At 29.2% G+C, this 21,600-nt stretch overlaps 1 protein-coding gene across 1 annotated transcript in view; it reads left to right on the top strand.

Moving 5' to 3' along the window:
- LOC107444471 (beta-alanine transporter-like) overlaps window positions 1–21,600 on the top strand; it is a 275,373-nt gene that overhangs the window by 1,712 nt on the left and 252,061 nt on the right. The gene's annotated exons all lie outside the window — the stretch shown is intronic.

The following is a 21,600-nucleotide window of genomic DNA, read 5'->3' as shown; positions in this document are numbered from 1 at the left end:
ATGTGCTGTATATATATATATATATATATATCTGACTTCTAATGCATGTTATTATTTTTGAAACAATATATTGCTTTAACCTATTAATACTGTGGCAATATTAAACCTATTAACGTGAAAATTAAACAAAGTTAAATTCAATTACACAATATTATGAATAAACTTGAACAGTCACGTGAATAAAATTTATAACCTTACTAATTTTAAATTTTTTTATTGTAATTAAAAAGGTACTGATCATATGAATTAGATTTGATCCGAACTCAGAATTAGTATTTTTCAGAAATTACAGTTTAATAAAAAAAAAAACTTCATATAACTGTACCAAGAAAGAAAATCAATTCATACGATACAACAAAAATTTTGTAAAGATTATCAAGCGTATTTAAGGTAAAAAAAACGGTGCTAGAAACTGTATTCGACACTATAACGAGGAACGAAACGGACTAAACTTAGGAAGCTCTAAGAAATTTCAATTTCCTTCAAGTTGTATATTTCAAATAAAGAATTCCCGGAGAATTTATTTTTACTTAAAATAATAAAAATATAGAAAGTAAATCAAAATTTCTCTCATCAAGACGCTAAGAAAACAAAATTGGTTTATAAATAACAAAAAAATGTTTTTAAGGATTAAAAAATCATACAAAAATACGCGAAATTTTCGATTCTTTAAAATAATATACATGAAAAGAGCTCAGCCAAATTTAAATATCATGGGAGTGGTTTTTAACAGTTCTTTAAAATTATTTAAATAGGAGTCGAGTCAGTTTTGAAGTAAAAGAAGTTTTTGTAACATTTCAAAAATTAAAAAACACCTCAAAAACATTTATGTTTCTTAAAAAACTATATTAATCATTTATGATAGTTTTATCGAAAAAATATAATATATATTAAGGCCTTAGGCCAGTATGAGGTTAAGCCGTATCACATATTCAAATTTCCCACATCAGAGTGGTTTCCTTTTTTAAGAGCGATTTCGATTAAAAATTCCGTATTTTCCGGGTAAGAAACAGCTTTCGATTTTTGAGCGGTTTTGAAGTGGAAATTCTGAAAGTTTCTGAAACACATAGCGGGAAACAATACATATGAATAGTTTGCTATAACAACCCATTCACTAGACTACAAAACCCGTCACATTTTTATATTTATAACTCACAAAATCTTTAAATTGTTTTTTCCGTCAAAATTTAAAGTAAATAAACTTAAAAAATTCACGAAACCAACTTCAATTCGCAGTAACTTTCGAACAAATTGGAATTTGTGTCAATTGGAACAGAACTTGTGAAATAAAGGCTCTTTCATCACGTCAAATGTAAACTCCGTGATTGCGTTTAGACAGGCTACAGAAATTGACCAAATATGGTATTTATTTACTTCAAAATTGTCAAAGGTAATATTTTTTTTTATTCCTGCATACATTTTATTCTTAAATTTTATAGTTTTTGCACAGTAAAACTAAAATCAACATAAAGAGAAAAAGTGAGAAAAAATTGCAAAAAAAAGCATTTAATATTGCAATAACTTTTGAACAAATTAGAATATTCGTTAGAAAAAATTCTGTGTTAAGTACTTAAACGGATATGACTTTTTTAGCCAGTCAAATTTCAACTCTGTAGTTGCATTCCCGTGTACTGGAGATCGGCCGTATAGTACTTTTACGTCAAATTTAACGGTTCATAAATTTTGAACTAATTATCTACCTGTTAATTTTTACATGCCATAGTAATTAAATTTTTATAAGTTTTATAATTTTCGCTTAAATATGCAAAATTTCATGTTAAGTTGACCACTCCAAACCCTTTACCTATTTTTACTATAGCCGGTCAAATGAACGGACTTTATGTTTCTTGATTGAATGTATGAAATATGGATGTTAAGAAGGAAATAAACTGAAAATACTTTACTATAATTAAACAAAATTGTATATAGCCAATTTTTATGTGTTACAAACACAAAGAATAAGAATTTTTAATTCATTACTCAACGCATTTTTTTCATATACAGGGCATTTCCAATGTACGTTTTCCGCAAACATATTTCTTCTAATTATTATTATTTCTATAAATCTTAAAATTATTCTTATAATTATAAAAATATATATGAAATAAAATTCCTATAATTATTCTTATAATTAATATTATTTCTTCTAAGAACTTGTGCTGTCTTGATTGTTTCGACATTATCCTGGGTAAAAACTAACCGTTAGTTAGAAATGAAGTAAAGCTATCAAAATAAAATATATAAGCTATACTTACCGAACATTTAGTTTTTGTCATTTTTTCTTACACAAAAATGCCAATCTAAAACTTTAGAAACTTTCTTGAAATTCGAATTCACAGTTATTCTGATTGAACTAACTACGCAACAGTCTTTGCAGAAATGCGCAACTAATCGAATGTGCAATACGTTGAACACGCATTACGTCGTCATTTCTGATCCGATAACCTTATAAGCAATAATATGTTCTTCCGGTCAAATGACCGGTTGTTGTAAGAAATAATTATACGACTAATACTATTTGAAACAAACAAAGTATTAAAGAAAAATAATAACCAGTAACAGATCGTTCTCATAGCAGATCAATACCTCTGGGGGTACTGAATTGGAGATTGATCGTTCTCTGATTCAGGACAAAATTACGATCTGTGGATGAATGAATGGATCTTTAATGAATAGGTCTGCCCTATAAACGGGTGTGACGTACGGGTGTGGAAGAAGTCGAATTCTTGGCCATAGATGGCGCCACTGGAAAACAAGAGCAATCACACCCCTCTGTCTCAATATCCATAGGAAGAGAGAGAGACAATATCTGAGACATCTTTTGAAAATAGTTAAACTTGAAATCAAAGTTCTCTCGCAAAGCTAAGCCACGGGCAACAACTAGACTGCTAAAAAATTTGGTTAATTCATACTTCTTAAAACAAATTAAGATGTTAAGATTTTAGGAAAAGGGTGAAGTGTTAGAACAGTTAAAAATATTTGAACTGTGCAATCGGCTTGGTGACTTTTAAAGTTTGTGTATTTTAAAAGATAGTTTTGAAAGGTGACCAAGCTGATCACCAAAGGCGGCTAGTAATATTTTATTTTCGACAGAATTAATATGTAATACTAGTTGATGTGTAATATTAGATGATATGTATTATTAGATAATATGTCAGATGTAATATTTTATTTAGGGGTTTTGAAACTCGAGGTTTCTCGATAATTTTTTTCTATTTTATAAAAAAAATACGTACATATTTTAAATGGTATTCGCGATCAAAGAAATACATATTTCAAAAATAAATAAAATCATAATCTTTTTTTTAAGCTCAAAATATTGAGAAAATTATTTTATTTCATACATAACTTTATCGACTGAACTAATTTATTGTGCTCCAGATAATAAATTGTGGAAATTTCTGCCAAACTTTTCAAATTTCAAGGTTTGTTTATACTATGGAAATTAATTTCGTTCAAAAATGACAGTAATATGAAAAGAAACTTCAAAAAAAAAAACTGGAAAAAAAATTTCGTTTCATCTTGCAAATAAACTTCCTGCATTTCCTGGAAAAGTTCCCGAAAATTCCGTGACTCTGTATCACTTTCTATCATTCTATTATTCGTTAAGCTAGACGTTCGCATTTTTCAGTCCCAGAGGCATACCGGGAAAACAGAATAAATTCTGAGCTTTTTTCCCGTTTACAGGAAATGCGGAGTATCGTGAGCCAAAATGTCTCTTTGATTTCCTCAATCTTGAAGTCACATTTGGAACTTTATTTTTTTCATTTAAAATGAAAATCTGTCTTTTCTAAGTTGAGTCATTACAAATGGTGTTAATGAGGTTTTCAATTTAATTTCTTTTGCATCATCTTAATCCATAGTCAGTGTTTGACGAATTTCAAAAGCTTTGTATTTAAATTATGATATCGAAGTTTAAATATAATTTAAATTCCCCGAATTTAATTGGCATGCGGAGAATTTGATATATCCTAGATAATTCTGATATCAAGAGCCTTACCATATTTTTTATTTCATAAAATAATCATTTACACCGATTAAAATATATCTTTTAATTTCGGTCTACGTAAAACTATTTTTTTAAACTAACAATTATTTATCAAAAGAAGGCGTATTATATAATTGAGATATATAAAGCCCTTTATTTTTTTTGCATAGTGTAAACAATAATCTTAGTACATTATCAGTTTCTTTTTTTTTTCATTGAAAAAGCTATGTTTCTAAATTGTGATATCGGAAATCAAATGATCATTTAGATTTTCTGAATTTAACTAGCATGCATCGATTTAGATACAACCTGCATATTTTTGATATTGATAGCCATACCATATATTTCATTTTATAAAACCAATATCGATACACCAAATAAGATATATCTTATAATTTAAATATCACGCTTATAAAAAGCATATTTTTGATTTTTCTTAATTTTACAATAATATATCAAATAAAGTATTGCTTATTTTTGATATCAAAAGCAAAATATTCTTTTTGAATTTATTTTCAGAGTTAAACAGTAAATTTTGAAATGAGATACAGAATATAATTTTGATACTGAGAAATAAACTTTTTTTTCTCCTTTTCTGAGTCATTTTCAGAGTAAACGATTTTTGTTAAGTCTTTGATTAATATGGACGCATAGATGAGTCCAGCACAAACCATCAGTGTGGCTTATGAGTGCATTTGTGCGTCCCCCGCAAGCACGGTTGCCACAGTAAAAAATGAACAAAAATAGTTGCTTTTAGTAGCCTCAAGCATGAAAATAGTTGCCTAAAACTATAAAAACAGTTGCCTGAACAGGAGCAAAAATTTATCAAAAATAGTAGCCAAATAAATAAAATAGTAGCTTAATTGTCAAATACTATGATAAGGACTGGTTGATGTCAGTTTTAAATCGTGATACATCGTCCATTAGACATCGCGATTAAGCATATGTTCAGAAATTATCTATGGGAAATCAATCAAAAATAAATAAAAAGGAATAAATCTATTACAAAAGAAAATATTAATTCTAAACATATTCTACTATAATATCAATATCATTGCTTAATTTTTTCAATTAAAATAATAAAGAAGTCAAAGTAAAAGCAAACCCAAGATTTATTTCATTTTTCTTAAATTAAAAATGATGTAAGATTTATTAGTTTAAAAATAATAATACTGTAACAAAATATTTTACATACGTGCATTAAAATTAAAAGAAAAAAGAAACGAAAGTAGAAAACAGACCAAAGAAATGTTCACTTTAGAAAAAAAAAATTTTTTTTAAATTATTTATTGGAAAAAAAAACATGCTTTTGAAACATCATTAGACCCTTTTTTATTCAATTATTTAAAATAATATAAAGTAGTGTTAACTAATGGTCAAATTCTGTACTGAATAAATTTAAAAATATTTTTACTTATTTATTATTATTTTCGTTTTTGAATATAAAATTGACTAAAGATTTATTTCTTTAAAAATGACACTGACTATCTAACACATTATAAAACAAACAAGTATTGAAAGAATTTTAATAAAATTTAAAAAAGAAAAATACTTTAAAAATACTTAAAAAAAATAAAATACTTTATGCTTTTAAATTATTAAAAAGCGTCCACACATTACTAAACTCTTTATTTAATTTTTAAAAAAAATTTTTGTTTTTTAACTAATAGCCAAATTTTTTTAAAACTTTGTTTTCAGTTTCTCAAAAATAAAAGCAAATTAAATAAAGGTAAGCTTTATTTTAATTTTTTTATAAATAAAAACAACTGAACATTTATTGGTTTAAAAATAATCAAATTATTACACTTACCTACATTAAATAAATTTGAAAAAAAAAACTAACTTTTTATAACAAAATTAAGTACAAAATACCCCCATTAAATTGTATCGCTTAAAATGAAAAATAATAATTAAAAAAACCAATGAAAAAACTTTTTTAATTTATATTTTCTTTTCATCGATCTATTGAGCTCAGAACGAAAGTTTAAGATAACAGCGATTGTGCAGCAATCACAAAGTAACAGTGGGTCTACGAAAAATAAGTATAAGTATAAAAATAACTTCGCTAAGAGTAAAAAAGTCTCCCAATAGTCGCCTATTCCTGAAAATAGTTGCTTTTTTAGCCTTTTGAGGCAAAAAAAGTCGCCATAGTTGCCTAAGACCGAAAATAGTAGCAAATAGTCTGTGGCAACCCTGTGCAAGCCATCAATGCAGACTACTGGAACAAATGCATAACCATTTTAAAACTTAAGCATTTGTGAATAAACAATACAAAATATCAAATTTGGATGTTGATGCTGATGTAGTTATTTTACGTCGCACTAGAGCTGCACAATGGGTTATTGGCGACTGTTTGGGAAACATTCCTGAGGATGATCCGAAGACATGCCATCACAATTTCGATCCTCTGTAGAGGGGATGGCATTCCGCTTCGGTAGCCCGACGACCTGCACGCGAAGTCGATCACTTTACGGTAGAACGGTTTAATGAGGACCAATACCGCACACCCTCGGTCCCTATGCAGACTAATCAAGTGTGACTTCGGTGATCTGCTGGGAACCGTGTCTTAACGACCAGTTCACTGCGGGACGGATCAGTTTTTGAGTGGATAAAATAGCTATAATGTTTGTATTGTGAACTATAATCTCTTAATATGCCGCCGATAAAATCAGTATTGGGCAAAAGTGCATTCTAGTCCCAGTGATAAGTTCAACTTAAAAAAGTTATCAGTCAAAGTGACACATAATGGACTGTCAAGAGACATATTAAAACAGTATTGTTTAGAAAAATCTACTTTTTTTTGATAAATTTATGCCATTTCTGATCCACCATAATTTTGGAACCTTATATATTTTCAGAACTTCGAGAGTTCATTTAAATTGGAAAACCACTTCATTTAATTTAAATAAGGTAACTGAAAAAAAAATTCAAAATTTGTACTTCGTCAGAAGACAAATTATTCTAAATTATTTCTTGCAAGTTTGAAAGTTATAAGGATTAATCGAAATAATTTATTATCGAGTAAATCATGAATTATCGATCACGAAAAATTTAATTTAAGTTCCATTGACATAAATATTTTCTTTATCAAGCGCAATTTTTTGTAGTTATATTTTTCATCGAGATGCATTTACTTTTTTCATTCATACTGAAAACATATCCAAGTAAAATTCATACTTAAATCAATAAAAACTCTTTCTTCAAATGAGTAACGAGTTCAAATAAGATATTCTAACTTAAAATGATTTCGTAGACTTCTGAATAAGCGAGAAAATGTGTCCTATCTCATTATATAAAGAATATGCGTTTTTTTTTAAAAATATATGAATTAGTTTTTTATTGTAGTTTTATTTGTAGCTTCTTTCTTAAAAAAAGCTACAAATTATTATTATAACATTTTTGAGCCTTTTAACAGACGAAACTGAATAAAATTTGGCTATTTTTTAGCATTGGGAAAGTGGTACTACTTAATTTTAAGAATCTTTTTTTTTTGCCAATGCCCACCTGATTGATAACCGTCATTCAGGTATTAGTCGGACAGATTTGTTGGCCACTCTTTCAGGGGCGCCCTATTAGGTGGGCCAGCGTTGCTCTTTCAATAAAGACAGATAGTACGTAGAATAAAAGAATGTCAAACCCAGTCCATGCCTGTGTTCGAACCCAGGAAATTATGTTGTTAGTCAGCTCCCTGATCACTACAACCCTGATTACTGTCCGGTCGGTGATTTTTTTTTTAAGAATCTTAAATTATCATGATAAAATTCATTGCACTTAAAAATAAACTAAGTTATTTCTTTAATAATTTGAGTTGATAAAAAATGAGTATTCCAAGTTTAAGGAGTACAAATGAAATATTACGTTTCAAAATAATTCGCGTCCAATGCAACAGTATATGCATCCATGCGCAGCTACATAATTAATAAATATATTTCCAGGGATCCCCAAAGAGATGAGGAGTGGTGAGGAGTGTCAATATATATCTAGGTGTCCATACTAATTATAACTTGCCAATACGTATAGAGAGGCGAATTCGAGGAATTTGAGTTTCAATCCTAATAATTTTAGTGTTTTATTTATAGCTTTTAAAATGAAACTGTAATTTGATTTGTGGTACTCATAAAGCAAAATAATAGAGATAAGAATTATTCCTGCATATTAATTACTGCCAACTACAAATACATATAGCGCAAACTGCAATTAAATATTCAATTTAGCAACGAGGCAATTTGTTAACCCTTTGATAGAATTTCTTTTCAAGTTTTATAAGATTTTTTAATCTGAATTATATTACGGAGTTTAATTTTTATATTTTTCAGAAATATGTGTTCTCATAAAGCGAGTAACAGTTCAAGACGGTATTTTTGTTCGACAAGATATCACTTTAGAATGTGATATCACACTATTCTTTTTTCTTTTCTTTTTTTTAGAACAATGTGTTAAAAGAGCAATGTTTCAACAGTTAGAACCTAAATATTATGTCAATAAAATTATTCCTTCTCGTAGCTTCTTAAGAAATTCAATACTAATATTGAATCCGTACAAATGGTAAAAAAACATCTTTTACATAAAAAGATTTACCTAGATCAGAGATGACGGACCTAGGGCTCGCCATCTCTGGTAAAGAGAAGGTATTTCTGTAGCACGTCAAACATTCTTTGTCATCCGTCAACATTCTTTGCTTGCTTTCGTATGCCTGTTAAGGCAGAGGCGCGCGATTGTTCTTGTTTTCCAGTGGCGCCATCTATGGCCAAGAATAAGACTTCTGCCACGCTCATACATCACACCCGTTTAAAGGGCGGACCCATTCATACATCCATTTATTCATTCATCTACAGATCGTACTTTTGATCAATCAGAGAACGATCAATCTCCAAATCAGTGACCCCAGAGGTATTGATTTGTTATGGGAACGTGGAGGATATTGCGACTCGACAGATTTAACTTGCATCAATCACCATTTACTACATGGGGAGCCTTCGGCCGGCGGGTTTTCGAACCCACGAACTCTCGAACATGGGCCTAGCGTCCTATCGACCCGACTATCTTGGCCTCGTCAATATTCTTTTAAAACATTAAACAGAAGAACATCTTCAGAACTAGTTGTCGTCATAGATCGATTTAGAAAGAAAAAAAACAGTTTTGGATGTCATTATGATGTTTGATGGCTCCACTTTGGAATTCTAATATCAAAGAAGAGGTGTATAAGAAATTTAAAAAAAAATATCTCAATTTTATTTCATTGTTTACCACAAAGGGTGCCTGCGTAAAACTACTTTCCCTTATCTCAATAAAATGAGGTATTTTTGAAAAACTGCTTATTCAATTTTTATTTGAAGTAAGTTAGTAATGAACAGCAAATGGAGACACACAATGTAATTCTATATTAAAATATAATGTTTTAAGATTTAAACGGTTTAAAGATTATTTTTCAAGAAGAAAACTAACATATCACAATTGAAGCTCAAAAATAATAAGTTTTAATTTAACTGGCACGCTAATTGAAATAGGTGTGTGATCTCTTTCCTATATGAAAGAAATAGTTCATCTCAAATATTAACGGTGTGAAAAGAAAATCTGAGTATATCCTTTGCGCAAAAAAACTGCTTTGTATGAAAAGTAACATTCATTTTCAAATAAATATTCAAATTTTTCTATCAAAAATATTTATTTTTCACGCTATAGCGTTGTAAGACAAATATACAATGTGTAAAGAATAAAACATCGAAGTTTTTGATAAATCACCACAGCGACAAAATAAATGATCTGCCCTAAAGGTATGTCCTTTCTAACATCAAAATGTAATATATGTATAGGGCGGAAAAGAGCTTTCATATATTTCTTACGTTGGCGATAAATAACCTAAAAAGTGTGAAAATATTCCATCCGTTCATCGAATTCCTTACCACTTTAAGCGATCAATTTTGCGATAGTTAATGATAAACTAAAATTAAAATAAGCAATATTCATAAATTAGGTTTTATATTGTAGGCTATAAATATTTTTTTTAAAACATGCCTGCAAATTCACGATAAATATTTCATTTGTTTGTTAAAATCTTTACTTCCTTAAATATAAAATTTTTTGTTTTATCTTTTGCATATATGAAAAGTTTCATACAATCTTTCCCTTTAAAAAAGAGGTTTAGTAATTCTTTCCAAACCCAAAAAATCGTTGTTCAAAAATTTCGATCAGACCATTCGTAGAGATATTAAAAAAATTAAATTTTCCTTTTGATTGGCAGTTGTCTTAGTTAAATTATTGACGATTGGCTTATTGTAAATATTTTCACGATGATATCAGTTTTGTTTTTAATTTAAAACCTCGTATTAATGAAGAGAAAATTGCAAGTCCTTTAATATTTAATCATTTCTTTATCTTTACTTTCGATAACGACAGTGATCAATGCGAACATACGAGCACATGAGGACTACATCACCAAACTAGTATTCCTAATATCATTTGAAACCATACATCTGATTTGTTCATAGTTATGCTTTTGAAACGAGTTTCTATAAAACCAATTAATTAAAAAATATTCGAAAGTTGAAATAAAAAGTAAAGAATTATTCACTAAAAGAAAAAAAAATGGGGAGAAGGTACTAATTTAGAGGAGCCGTAAAAAATCGCTTTACTATTTTAGACGCTTATGCTATATTAATTTGGTAAAAGGTACTACTTTTCCAAAATAAATAATCGATGTTTAAATATGTATCAAATTTATTAATAAAAGTATTTAATGCAGGTACTGTGGTAATAGGTTTGATTTTAGTGAAATCTGACTATGATGAGTTAGCCATGAGTATTAGCTAGTAATAATATAAATTTACTCAAAATAATTTACATATAATTTAAATAAAATTTAAATAAAGTTGTGTGTTTACAGAGCAGCACTTCATCAGGGGACACACTGTCTGTAAACACACAGGAGCCTTTCTGTTGTTAGTGGCAAAGCCAAAACTAACAGTGCCCCGAGGCCCCTAATGAAAATACAAGCATAAAGAATAATAATAATTACCACATTAAATAAATATTTACCATTATAACATTCATACAAATAATCACCTTTACTGAAACAAATATACAAAACACTTAGATGACATCAAAAAAACCGCCCCCAAAGCACATATAAGTATTCAAAACAGTTAGTTAGTAAAAATGAAAAAGAAATTCCTTATATATTCCAAATCAGCTCAAAAAATAATGTGCTGACACCTAGATAAAAATCAACAAATTAAAGAGCAATAGAATCCAAGTGCTGCCATCTGTCTAAAAAATCCCAACAGAATAAGAAAACATAATCCCAAGAAATTTTGTAAATGAAAACAAAATCCCAATAAATAACAAGATGAAAACCAAATAGTTCACCGTCTAGGCCTGCTTAGACGGGCTTCAATATCGGCCAAGTTAATAGGATTTTTTTTAAATTTCTTTAATCAAAACATCAAAATTATTAAAGTTAAAAGGAAATTTATTTTTCTTTAAATTGTTTTTTAATACCTCAATAGCGGTCAAAAAATCTATACGGTTATTACAAATGTATTTGAATCTCAATATTTGACCAAATACAATGTTCTTGAAAATTTTATAATAAAGGTTGGAATAAAAATGCGTAAGGTTAATAACATTAAAACTGAAATCCTTCCTTTTATCATAAACCCCTATGAGATTATTGTTATCAGAAATATTTATATCAAGATCTAAAAAATAAGCACGAGAGTCTTGTGAATTGGTTTTAATTAAACTCAGTTCTTCAGGATAAATATTATTAATTAAACCAAAATCGCAACAATCGAAGATGATTAAATCATCAATGAACCTGAAACCTTTTAAAAAATTATTCTGTAAAAATTTATGCTCATAAAAGTGAAGGAAAATATTAGCGAATGCACTTGAATAACTATTACCCATAGAAATACCTTTAATTTGCCTGTAAAAACTAATACCGTTAAAAAGATAATTTTCAAAAATGTTGACATTGCATAAATTAATCCAGTCTTCCCTGTCAATACCTTCATTAATCAAATAATGTTCAAAAATTTCAATACAAATATTTTTTAAATTATTGTGAGGAATACTGGTAAAAAGATTTTCAAAATCACAGGTAAGAATTGTATTAACACGTGTGTTGTTTAAATATTTAATAACTTCTTGGTTGTTATTAATGATAAAATGTTTATCATTAGAAATAATTTTGTTTAAAATCATGTTTAAGTATTTAAAAAATCGTTTACCAAAAACAGAATTATAACACCCTGTGCAGCATGTAACAAATCTAAATTTAATAGGTGTTTTATGAAATTTAATGATCGGAAATAAGTATGGGAAATTAAAACTATTTGGTTTAATCCAATTTTTTTATAAAAAGCCAAAATTCTATTTTCAATTTCTTTCTTAGAGCTGTTAATCTTAAGGAAAGTATCATTATTATCATATTCAAAAGCAATAATATTTCTAAAGAATTTCTTGCACATAAAGCCAAAATTATTTGAAGCTTTATCAACCACACAAATAATGAATTTCCTTTTCAATACTTCTATAGATTTAACAATATTAGGATTTAAATAAAAACCTTGGTATTTTGTGTTGTTATTTAAAAAATTATATAAAATTTTATATTTCCATTCGAAAAATCCTTCTATGGGCCAGTTATATTTCCTTGAGCACTTTGCGATAAAGCCGTCTAAATCTTTACTAATTGAGCATCATGTCAAATGATGCTGAGCATAAACTGTAAAAAAATTCCGGATGAAATTACGGTAAAAAACACTAGCATCCGGCACAGTTAGAAATTTCTCGGAGAAAATGGCTAAATAACATTCTATTTAATTGTTATTTCACCGTATTTAAACAAAACAGTCAAATAACCAGAAATAAAATGGTAATGAAACTATCAACAGTGAGAAAAATCGTTTATTAACTATTTTTACCTAAAACGGTTAAATAACAAGAATTTTACTGCACCAACTAAGCCCACCTGAAGAAGCGACTTAGTTCCTTGTAACTGAGCAAATATTATAGCCGAGATAGCTAATATGTCAATCACATGACCAACAGAACCGGGGTTCGAGTCCCAGCTTTGACACCTCCATTCCCTTTAACACACACGAAGAATTTCCTGTGTCCTGCACTCTCCAATACCCAATATCTGATAAGAAGCCCATCTCCTGTGTCCAGTTAAAATTCTTTTTTTTATGGTTTTGAAACCATGGTAGTTGTAAATGGTTAAAAAAAAGGCACAGTTTTGTATTCATGATTTTATAACCATACTAGTTGTAAACGGTTTGAAAACCGTACAGGTGAAAAATATTCGTTACCGTAAACTTTACGGTTAATCGGATGGACAGACTGCTGCCGGTTATTTTACGAAAATTTTAGAAAGAAAATTCTAACAGTGTGAGTGCAGATATATTTTTTCGTAATTTTATACTGATTTTTTTCAATAATAACTATATTTATCTGGACGAGCGTAACTTCTTGAAACATTTTTTAAAAATTTAATAACGTAAAGTCACCATGATTTCCAACAAGTAATAGTAATAAAAAAAATTGGAATTATTATTTTAGTTTTCATAATTGTAACCGCCACGTGCTTTTCAATTTCGCACGGCATTTGGTATTGTTTATAACACTGTTTCATTGATAATTCATTCTTTTTTCTATAACATACGAAGAACGGGGACTCAAATAGTTTTATAAAAAGAATATTTAAATTTTTATATGTTTCCAATACGTTCAATACCTTCACCTATGTGACGTTATTTAATCTTGAATTTTTTTTAAATGTTAAGTTTACACTTATTATAAAGGGAATGGGTTTCTGGTTTGAAATCTCTTCAACACTTTAAAAAATAGGGATGATTTTTCAAGAATATTTATTTATTCATTTTGGAAAATTTTAGTCTGTAATAAGTATAATATCATATACTAATTATTAAAGTTGTTTCAAAGGATATTCTGAAAATTACATTTAACGCTATTTGCTTTGTCATCATACTCATTAATTATTGATAATTTAGGTTCATTATTACTTCATTATATCATTATTTATTGATAATTATTGGTATAAAATAACCTAAAAATTCTGATTTCGTAGTTTGAGTAAGAATCAATAACGCAGGCTTAGTAATAAATAGAATTACGCTCACTTGTGGAATAGATATAGTTTGTAAACATGATTATAAAACGAAATTAATGTTAAGTCACGATGAATATTAAATTCATTCATAAGTTTGAATAAACTTAATGAATGTAAGAAAAATTGTAATTAAAGAATTCATTTTAAGGAAACTACGTTGAAATATATTGTACTTAAAACTTGAACTCAGCATACCGGTGGTATAAGTATTTTATTCAACAAAAATATATTTATGAATTTTTTTTCTCTTTTGAATGTATATTGAAATAAATTATATTGACTTCTATTTAATGTATATTGAAATGTTTTTATATATAATGTATTAAAAATAATGCATAAGCTTTAATTTCACTTATACTAATAAAGGCTTTTTATAACCGTGCTGCACCACATGTTATAGATGGGAGGGAATTATTGATTACCAAAAAATACAATTAAGTTCTTAATCTTAATTTTAAATTATTTCTTTTTAAGCATCTTAAACAATGCATAATTCGTTATTGGGGCAAGAATGCCTTTCTAAGAATGGTCCTAAATTATTCATGACATTTGAAATAATAATGTTAATTGTTATAACGATTTAACTTCTTATTATTTAAGTAAGTAGTAACAGTTTTTCCGATCTACCATTATCGTTATGGCTGGGGAAATAACAACCTATAAGGTCGGGAGTAGTTTTTGAATTATTAACATATTTTAAATAAATAGAAAGTAGTTATTATTCAAATAAATTTATATTGTTTCACAAAGATGTAGGTTGCAACTAAAGAAAATATCGTATTCAATTAACATGTTTTGAGCTTTAATTAAGAAAAATGCATTACTTAACTTTTTTTATATATTTCCATTCAAACTATTTAAAAGACAACGTTTTATATTGTTAATGTTAAAGCAGCCAATGTCGGTGGTGATAATGCATTCTTAATGAACACAGTATCAACAACCATTACCATTCTACTTTATTTTTGATAGATCTTTTTAGAGTAAAACTAAAGAGTAATTTACAGATAGATCCGAGTGAAACGCGTTTCGTTTTTAAAACAGAAAACGTTTTAAAAATGTAGAAAAATAACAAGTAAGGGATTCAACGAAAAGTTTGAATTGTATCATCAATCAGCTGGGTGAACAAAACTTCCTTTTTTCCGCTTCGATGGTTTGGCAACACTTTGGAGCACTTGCAAGTCGTCTGCTTAAAAATACCTTCTTTGGAAGCACAGACTGTTCTAACAGTTAATTCTAAAGTGAGTTTTGATTCCACAAAACAAATGATCTGCCAAGTTTGAGTCACTGCAACAACGTGCACTTTTATTTTCGGAAGCAAATACCCATACTATAAGGCATCGTTATTTTTCTGCCCTTCTTTAAATAAAGATTAAGAGAGATATCCTTTTTAGAACACGGAAATCTTCCCTCTTCCATTTTTTATTTCAGTTTATATCAGAAATAAATTGTTTGAATAATGCCTACATTTTCGAAGACGCTATGAGAATCGTGAAATTATAACCAACTCTACTATTGCATGGAATATTTCTGTAATAAATTTTAGTTACATTTTAAAAGTCCCATAAATATTAAGTACACAAGGTAGAGTATTTTAGCTTGGACGTCACACTTTCCAATTCATTAGCAGGAAAATGCTTAAAACGTCATTCTCCAATTACATTCATGTTCAGTATATATATTCTAGATATATTTTCTAGAGCTATATAACAATATATATTTCTTGTCTACTTAATCTCGCATTGTATTTAGCTAGAATTCATAGTTTCTAGAAAATCACACAACAAATCGAAACAAATCTAGGATAAAAGGAAACTTAGTAACTGCAATGTTTGAATAATTTATTTAAAAATTAAATTTTTAATTAAATTAAGATTGATTGAAATTGTATTTGCTTGGAATTCTGTAAAACGTTGGAAATTGTGAAGAAGTTTGATTTGTTGATATATTAAAATGAGTATATCATATACTTTAACTACATATTACGTAAGAGTGGTATTTGATTGCGTTAATATTGATTCATATTGACCTTAATTTTAATTGTTTCGTAAGATTGCCATTATGATTGCCATGACCGAGGTAAATGATTGCCATTATTTACCTCGTGTGTTCTTAACTCATATATTGTGTTGTTTTAACTTTGTTTTCTAGATTCACATAGATTTTATTTTTCTTCTGAAGGTTGCATAAGAATCATTATTTAAAACATTCTAAAATTGGCAAATATCATATAGCAAGAAATGTAGAAAAGAATCTTCTTAAAAGCCAATTTTTTAATCATATTCATGCTTCGCAAATAGATATTCTTTTAGCAAACAGAATAAATAAGTATTATTTTTTTTGTATTCTTGATCATGTATTTTATTTTTTCGAAATGCATATTTTACGCACGCAAACATACAAGCATACATTCTACTGCATAGCAAGGAATATATGCGTAATAAGTTCTTATATTTTCTAATACTGATTATTATTATTTTGTAGTGAGGTTTAGTAATTGAATTAGTATTTTTAGGGTGCCCCACTCATTTCATTTCATTAAAAGTAATTTTTTAAGTTCGTAAGTATTTTTTAGTAGAGGATATAGCTATTTTTTGTCTAGTGATCTTGTATTTTATTTAGCGTGAATGCATATTTTTTAGGCGTTGCAAGGATTTCATTTCATAACAAGGAATGGACTTTAAATGTCCTTCTGTTATCGCAATCTAGTTTAGTACATAAATATTTCCTAGTACTGATTGATAACTTATCGTATATTTTTTGTCTACTAGGTTTTACATTTATTTAACAAAGTTGAATTTTCATCAGGATGTCATGTTTTCCATTTCGTTACAAGAAATATGCTTAAAAAAGTATTTTTCTCAACTGGATAAGGGCTTAGATGCAAATATTTTGTAACACAGAGTAATGAAGCACATTTTGTTTACTTGGTCATACATTTATAAAAACTTATCAAATTTTTCTGTACAAAAAATTACGGGTAACATAGTTTTACGCTAAATTCAAACACTTGATTCACTACGGAGCATTTTGGTATGTATGTAGCGTTCTGTTACAAATAACAGCATTATGCATTCTGTAGTGAAGCGCAGTGCTGTGTCTGATGCATTTAGTAACGGAGCATTGTGTCATTAGACCAGTGTGTAACGGAGCATTGTATTACACAGTATCATGTAACAAAGCGTTGTTTGCGGGACATTTACACTAAATGTTACAGAGCATTGGCGCAACTATTAGTTAATTGGTGAAACTTTAAAATTTGAAATACTTTATTAAAAATCTATGTGTGTTTTCGAAAACAAGCATTTTGATAGCTTATAGATACAATATTGCTTAGATATTAGTCGAACAATTTGAAGACTTGTTAAGCTGCATAAAGATATTTTTTAGGAGACATTCAAAATTTCAAGAAATTAGAGCAATTATCTTTAACATTTAATTATATGCATAGATTTTAGGAACTCAATTATTACAAGATAATTTGCGTTTCAAGTTTTACAGAAAATGTTAAACATTCATGCTATAGCATATAAGATATTTATAAAATAATGAGTAAAATAATAAGATGAGATTTATAAGATAAGATTTATAAGATAATAATTATAAAGCATAATGAGTAGTCCAACCCATAACAAAAAAAGATGTTTCTTCGAAGAAATTAATAAAGAAGAATTTTTTGACAAAAGGCTTTTTTATGTTATTTATGAATGAAACTTGAAAACCCCTTTACTCTCACCGAGTCCTTTATTGAAGGGATTTTGAGGGGGATTAGTAGTATTAATAGTTAGTTTGAGGGGGATCAGTAGTTATAACTCAAGTTTCATCGGAAAAATCAATAAACTATAATTTTTCACAATAGCTCTTTTTTATATTATTATGAATGAAACCTGAAAATCCCTTACTCTCACTTGTTCCTTTTTTGAGTGGGGAATGGGGGTTATTTGGAGGAAAGATGCAACTGTTTGCTAAACAGGAAAGTGAGACATTGCTTCCAATGTCTTTTACACGCTGACTTGTATGAGACCAATTCCGAGACGACCGGACTAATAATTTAGAAATGAGGAGTCTGTACAAAAAGCACAAATTTGCAATTAAATATGTTTACACACATGCTATTACTATCTAAACAAGTAAGACATTGTTTCTATATATAATATTTTCCCCGCTCAATCAAATCAGACTATTCACAAGTCAATAGAACAAATAGTTCAAAGGTTGCAAACGTTATTGAAAATTTTAGTTACAAACGTTAAGAAGTACTATTTTTGACATGACTTTAAACATTTTGAATTTTGCTACCTAAATGCTATCTAAGAATGTGCAATAAATTTTCCAATGAAATGTTTTATACTGAATTGAATGATATAAAACGTGAATTGATAGATTTAATAGTTTTGAAGTTACAAGGGTTCTCTTCTTTATGACAGCAACTCAAAACTAGTACTTTTCATACAAAAAAGAACCATTTCCACTTTTTTTAAATATTAGCCCTTTTGTAACGAATTTGTTTTAATTTTACTAAGCAAGAAAAAATACCTATTTTTTTTTGTATGACAATGTAAGATGAATAAATACTAAACAGTATTTTTTGTACAGAAAACCTGTATAACTTTTTAACTCTTTATTTTATCTATTCTTGTTTTGTCTCATTCATTAAGCATAAGAAATGACATCGAAAAATATACCTTATATGTTCACATAACTCTTGGGTAGCCATATAAAGTGTATACTTACGGGTCAAAAGTAATGCTTTTATGCATATAATTTATTTTGCATTTTTTGTATTTTTATGCAGATTTTATATTAGTTATTTTTATTTTTACTTTTGAACTATGTGTTCTATTTACTTATGCATAGTCTAGTGCGATTTAGTGTAATACAATACATAGAAAACAATGCATCCCTTGCTTAGGTAGCAATGTCAGATGCGTAAACATGTGTACGTACAAATTTTTTTTGTACAAAAAACGCGAATAGCTTTTAAACTATTAACGGAATCGTCTCAAGATTGATCGCATTCAAATCAGCATGAAAAATACATCTGATATTTTTGTATCTCAATAAATTTAAACTAGTATAACTGAATAAATCTAGTAATTTTCCCATCAAGTCACTCCAATTTCTCCTAAGAAAACGATAATAGTACAGAGCAAAGTAGAGGAGCTTTCGTATATCATTTATAATAGCAAAAAATAAAGGCTTTCTATGAAGAAAAAAAGTGGGTATTAAATTTCCCGAAGGAATAGACTGATTTTAGTGGACTATAGTAGTAATGCTTGGTAGATCTTATTTCTGCTGATCTTCTGGTACGTTGAAATGTAAACGAGCCTCTATTGTTTGCACGTGTAAAGAACTTCCCTAACCCTTCGTCTGGAGTAGTGGCGGTAACTATGGTTACGAGGTTTAACTATTTCAAGTAGGGGTATTAGGTCATTATTTAAGACAGTTTTTGGCTCGAGTCAGCGAGAGAGAGAGAGAGAGAATATCAGGGAAAAAGAAGCGCCCTTCTTTGAAATGCGCTATTTCTTGTTTCCATAACAACAGACGCCCTTAAACTTCCTGGCAAGGAGAGCTCTTTCTACACACAAACTATACCAAAGTAACCACTAACTTGATTCGTTTATCTTTTTTTTTTGCAACCGACGTTGCCTTGTAATTTTGAATCCAACCCAGAAGACAAGGTAACTCCTGGATCATGTATGGAGAGAAATTTGCCTTCGTGGAGGATTTTTGATAGAACTAACCCGCGTTTGCGTTGAATGGAGAAGAAGACCACGAGAACCTCCCACGGATAACCGGATGGCAAGGGGAGTTTAACTCATGTTCCGTCTACCACTGAGGATATTTCACGTCAGCTCTGAGGTCGGTGCAGATTCGTATCGACCAGTCATCGCCGGGATTCGAACCCGGTTCACCTCATTGGAGGGTGAACGCTCTATCCCCTGAGTGATCACGGCTCCATTTGTTTATCTTACATATATCCCCTATTGGGCCGGGATAGCCTGGTCTGTAGGGAGATAGGCCCATGTCCGAGAGTTCGTGGGTTTGAACCCCGCCGGCCGAAGTCTCCCCGTGTAGTAAATGGTGACTGATGCACGTGAAATCTGTCGAGTCGCAAAGTGCTGCATGTTCCCATAACAAATCAATACCTCTGGGGGTACTGGATCGGAGATCGATCGTTCTCTGATTCAGGTCAAAAATTTACGATCTGTGGATTAATGGATGTATGAATGGGTCCGCCGTATAATCGGGTGCGACGTATGGTGTGGCAAAAGTCGAATTCTTGACCATAGATGGCACCACTGGAAAACAACAATTTCACTCCTCTGTCTAAACAGTCATACGGGGGGGGGAAGAGAGAGAGTTTCATACAAGAGAAAATGGTATTGCATACACAATACAATCTCAACAATAAAGCAAAGGAATATTTTACTTACAAGAATGTTTTGAAAATTGTTTCCCTCCGTATTGGTTAAGAATATTTAACAGTACTGCTGGAACAGATTTGTTTCTTGAATTGATTTCTTTGATACTGTAAAATAATCTCCAGGTATTTTGATGAGTATGTGTAAATTGCATTTTAAGTAATAAAATAATTCTAATGTTACTGTTAAACGTTTTCTTTTTATTGCAATATGTAACATGATTATCATTGAAACGGTGTTTTTAGTAAATTAGTCTTAGAGATGCTTTTAAATACTCATTTAGTTTATTGTAGTGCTTGTATAATGTATGCAACAGTATCATCAAAAACGTAGTATAAAAAGTAAATAAAGTAATATCTGACTTATAAAAGTAGTATCTGACTAACGATAAAAAAATATAATTCTTTTTAATATTAAAGACATCGTAGAGGTATCATTAAGTAAAAAAAAAGAAGAAAATGTAGTAACATATATGATACGGATGCAGAAAAAAAACACTATTCTTTTCTCATCTACAAGTAAATTTTTACCATTTATTCGCGCAGAAAAAAAAGTCATTTTCTCAACAGGGTTTTACAAAAACTATGATAGAACAATTATGCCAGAGACAATTTCCGATATCTGGCCATTGTTCAAGCTTCCTGTTTAATTCTGATATCGGTTAAGTCCCACCACTTTTTCAGTCTTCCCTTCGAATAAAATAAAAAAAAAGAATCATTTTCTGACGAAATGGGCAACGTTTCGTTGCGTGCTCAACTGTTCCTTTTCCAATTCAACTTTTCCACCCCTGTTGCCAACATTTCTCTATTCTCGTAAAAAAATGCAATCAGTAACCTGAAGTTTTTCTTCCATATTTCAATAACAATTTTCTACGGAATGGGGGAAAGGTTTCTCTCTGATACCATATTAAATGAGGTGACTAAAAAATGAACATTTGATTCAATGAATGTTGGAATTATTCCAGAACTAGAGTGTGTTGACTGAAGTAAAATCTATAAATAAATATTGTCGAAAGGGGAAGCAATACAATGAGGATTATGTTCTTTAAAATA

Source organism: Parasteatoda tepidariorum, chromosome 4 (assembly GCF_043381705.1).
Source record: "Parasteatoda tepidariorum isolate YZ-2023 chromosome 4, CAS_Ptep_4.0, whole genome shotgun sequence".
Lineage (NCBI taxonomy): Eukaryota > Metazoa > Arthropoda > Arachnida > Araneae > Theridiidae > Parasteatoda > Parasteatoda tepidariorum.
The sequence above is the reverse complement of the archived record's forward strand: the minus strand, read 5'-3'. Positions and strand labels throughout refer to the sequence as shown.